The sequence below is a fragment of the Leptonychotes weddellii genome, chromosome 6, assembly GCF_054177405.1.
Source record: "Leptonychotes weddellii isolate Sample4059 chromosome 6, ASM5417740v2, whole genome shotgun sequence".
In the NCBI taxonomy this organism is placed as follows: Eukaryota; Metazoa; Chordata; class Mammalia; order Carnivora; family Phocidae; genus Leptonychotes; species Leptonychotes weddellii.
Window position 1 is genome coordinate 37,516,272 of NC_138374.1, and position 4,738 is coordinate 37,521,009.

The following is a 4,738-nucleotide window of genomic DNA, read 5'->3' on the forward strand; positions in this document are numbered from 1 at the left end:
AATACATCAAGATGATACAAAAATCATAAATATATACATACCCAACATCTGAGCACCTAAATATATTAAGCAATACTAACAGATCTGAAGGGAGAAAAGATAACAACACAATAATAGCAGGCAACTTTAATACCCTAGTTCCAGTAATGGATAGATCATCTAGACAGAAAAGCAACAAGGAAACTTTGGAATTGAACCATACTATGACCAAGTGGACTCAAAAGACATATATAGGACATTTCATCCAACTGTTGCAGAATGCACATCCTTTTCAAGTCCACACAGATTATTCTCCAGGATAGGTCCTATGATAGGACACAAAACAAGTCTTATCAAATTTAAGAAAATTTAAACCATAGCAGCTATCTTTTCCAACAACATGGAATAAAAAAACAAGAGGAAATCTGGAAAATCCACATATATGTGGAAATTAAACATACTTTTGCATGACCAATGGGTCAAAGAAGATGATAATGGGAAAAAGAACCAAATGGGAGAAAAAGCCCTTAAAACTAATGGAAATGGAAACAAATAGCAAAACCTATAAAATGCTGTAGAAGCAGTTCTGAGAAAAATGTAAATGAGAAATGCATATATTAAGGAATTAACAAAATATCAAATAAAATATCTTACTTTACATGTCAAGGAACTAGAAAAAAAGATGAGATGAAGCTCAAAGTTAGCAGAAGAAACAAAATAAATTAATGCTGAAATAAATTAATTTAATTTAAATTAAAAAGAAAGAGGAGATACTGCAACTGGTACTACAGAAATACATAGAATCATAAGAAACTACTCTGAATAATTATATATTGACAAATTAGATAACCTAGAGCAAATGGATAAATACCTAGAAACATACAACCTGCCAAAACTGAAACATGAAGAAGCATAAAATCTGAATAGACCTATGGACCTGAATAGACCTAGTAAAGAGATTGAATCAGTAATCACAAATTTCCCAAAAGAGAAAATCCTGGGACCAGATGGTTTCATAGGTTAATGTGACCAAACATTTAATGAAGAGTTAACACCAATCCCTCCCAAACTCTTCCCAAAAATTGAAGAACACTTCCAAACTCATTCTACGAGACCTGCATTACTCCAATATCAAAGCCAGACTATTATTACAAGTACAGATCAATATCCCATATGGATATGGATGCAAAAATCCTCAACAAAAAAATCTAGCAAACTGAATTTAGCAGCATATTAAAAGATTTATATTCCATGACCAAGTAGAATTTATTTCCACAATGGAAACATGGTTCAATGCAAAAATCAAACAATGTAATTAACAGAATAGAATAGAATAGACTTAATAGATCAAAAAACAAACTACATGATCATTCCAATTGATGTAGAAAAAGTATTTGATAAAATCAACATACCTCCTTCATAAAAACACTCTTTTTAGGAATAGAGAAAAGTTCTATTGATAAACATAGTAAGGGCCATATATGAAAAACCCACAGCTAACATATCAATGGTGAAAGACTAAAAGCTTTTCCTAAAATCAAAAGTAATACAGAAATGCCCAGTTTCATCATTTCAGTTCAATGGAGTATTGGAAATTCTAGCCAGATCAATTAGTCAAGGAAAAGAAATAAAGGCATCTAAATTGAAAAGGAAGATGTAAAATTGTCTCTGTTCTTGGATGATATGATCTTACATGTAAAAAACCCCATAGATTCCACACACACAAAAAATTGACTAATAAAAGAAATCAGCAAAGTGCAGAATACAGAATTAACATATAAAATCAGTTACATTTTGATATACACTAACAATGAAGATAACAAAAAGGAAATTAACAAATCCATTTACAGTATTATCAAACAGAACAAAATACTTATGAATAAATTTAACCAAAGAGGCAGAAGACTAGTACATTGAAAACTACAATACATGGCTGAAAGAAATTTAAAAAGACACAAATCTTTGGAAGGACATCACATATTCATGGACTGGAAGACTTAATATCTTAAAGCTGGCAATAGTAGCCAAGGCTATCTATGGGTTCAATGCAATCTTTCTCAAAATCTCAACAATTTTTTTTTTCAGAAACTGAACATTCCATCCTAAAATTCGTATAGACTCTTAAGAGACCTCCAATAGTTAAAAAAAAAATCTTGGGGTGACTGGGTGCCTTGGTTGGTTAAATGCCTAGCTCTTGATTTCAGCTCAGGTCATGATCTCAGGGTTGTGGGATCAAGCCCTGCGGGCTCTGCCTTTAGCAGGGAGTCTGTTTGAGATTCTATTCCACTTCCCTTCCCCCTGCTTGAGCTTGTGTTCACCCACGTACATGCTCTCTCTCTCATTCTCAAATAAATAAATAAATCTTAAAAAAAAGTCTTGAATAAAAACAAAGTTTGTGGACTCATATTTTCTGGTTTCAAAATTTATTACAAAGCTACATAATCAAAATAGTGTAGTACTGGCATAAAGACAGACATATAGACTAATGGAATAGAATAACGAGCACAGAAATAAACCCTCGTATATTTGTTCAATTAATTTTTTAACAAGGATGCCAAGAACATTCAGTGTGGGCAAGGACACTATTTTCAATAAATAGTGTTGGGAAAACTGGATGTTTACATGCAAAATAATGTAGTTGGGCTCTTACCTTATGCCATATACAAAAATTAACTCGAATGAATAAAAAACCTAAATGTAAGAGCTAAAAATATTAAACTTTTAGAAGAAAATACAGAGGAAAATCTTCATGATGTTGGATTTGGTAATGGTATTTTGGATATCACACCTAAAACACAAGCAATAAAAGAAAAAATAGATAAACCAAACATCAAAATTAAAAACTTTTATGCAAAGGATACTATAAAAAAATGAAAAGATAACCTACAGATTGAGATAGAACATTGGCAAATCATATATCTGAAAAGGGATTGATATCTAGAGCATATAAGGAATTCCTACAACTCAGCAATAAAAACCAAATAACTCAATTCAAAAATGGGCAAAGGACTTCAATTGGCATTTCTCCAATGAAAATATACAAAAAGAAGATGGTGGTGGAGTAGGCGATCCTAAGTTTGTCTGGTTCCTCAAAAACACCTTGTCTAATCATTCTAAACATTTGAAAAGTCAATCGAATATCTGAGAAAAGAAATGCTGCAAGTCTACAAGTAGAAGAGTGACCATCTTTTGGAAGGTAGGAGGTGCAGAGACTTGAATCCAGGGTGAAATAGCTGAGGATACTGCATGGGGAGGAGCCCGTTTAAGGAGGCTACCGCAAAGTCTTATAAGCAGTGGAGTGTAAAATCAGAACTTCTAGAAGTGTGTTACAGAGGAGTATGTCCCTGGCTTAAAGGTGCTCAGTTTGCAAAGCAGGGTGGAATCCCAGGTGTGACAATGTGATCTCAGGATCCCCAGGATCACAGGAAGAACAAGGGTGCCTGAGTGTGGAAGAGTTCCCAGGCATTGGAGCGAGGAAGCCGGCTGAGAACAGCGAGTCTAGGTTCTGGGTTTCTGCTCTGTGATGCCTTAAACTGCGAACCATTGCACAGTGTGACTGCTTTCCTGGGAGGGGTCTAGCAAAAGGCAAAAGTGAGACAAGGACTCTTCCTCCCCCCTTGGAGAGGAATAGCATGAATCTGAGCTGCAGGAGTCTGAAAAATTTGGAGTTTTGAAACTCAGTCATGCGCCCGAAATAAAAATGCTCAGTCATAGGCTGGGTGAACAGAGTTACGAAGGAAACCAGGGAGACTAGAGTGATTGACTACTTTTCTGTGAGGGTTCACTGAAGAGTGGGGGCAGCGAAGTTTCAGCTCTGGGGCTAGAGAGCAGGGCCAATCAGTGCTGAAAGCCTTCAGGGAGGAAAACAGCGCCACAGAGTGGAGTCCAGAGCTGCTTACACCGAGCCCTAACTCCCTGCACATTGGAGGTGCATTTCCACCAGGGCAAGTGCCCCTGAGAATCAGTACAACAGGCCTCTCCCCTAGAAGACCAGCACAAACAACTGTCTCACACCAAGTTTACTGATCATAGAGGGCTGCAAAACTTCAGCTCTTGGGGAAAACAGTATACAGCATTCTTGGTATTTTTATTCTTTAGTCTTTCAGTATTATTTTTTCAGTTATTTTCTGTTTTTTTTTTTTTAAAGATTTTATTTATTTGAGACAGAGAGAATGAGAGAGAGAGAGCACATGAGAGGGGGGAGGGTCAGAGGCAGAAGCAGGCTCCCTGCCGAGCAGGGAGCCCGATGTGGGACTCGATCCAGGGACTCTAGGATCATGACCTGAGCCGAAGGCAGCCGCTTAACCAACTGAACCACCCAGGCGCCCTATTTTCTGGTTTTTTAAATTGTTTTAAATTTTTTATTTATATGTATATGTTGTATACACATTTATTTTTTGTTTCCTTTCATTGTACTTCACTTTATATTGTAAGTCTTTCTTTCTTATTTTTGGATCTAGTTTCTTTTATTTTTTTATTTTTATTTAAATTTTATTTTATTATGTTATGTTAGTCACCATACAGTAAATCATTAGTTATTGATGTAGTGTTCCATGATTCATTGTTTGTGTATAACACCCAGTGCTCCATGCAATACGTGCCCTCCTTAATAGCCATCACTGGGCTAATCCATCCCCTCATCCCCCTCCCCTCTAAAGCCCTCAGTTTGTTTCTCGGAGTCCATAGTCTCTCATGGTTTGTATCCCCCTCCGATTCCCCTCCCCCTTCATTTTTCTTTTCCTTCTCCTAATGTCCTCCA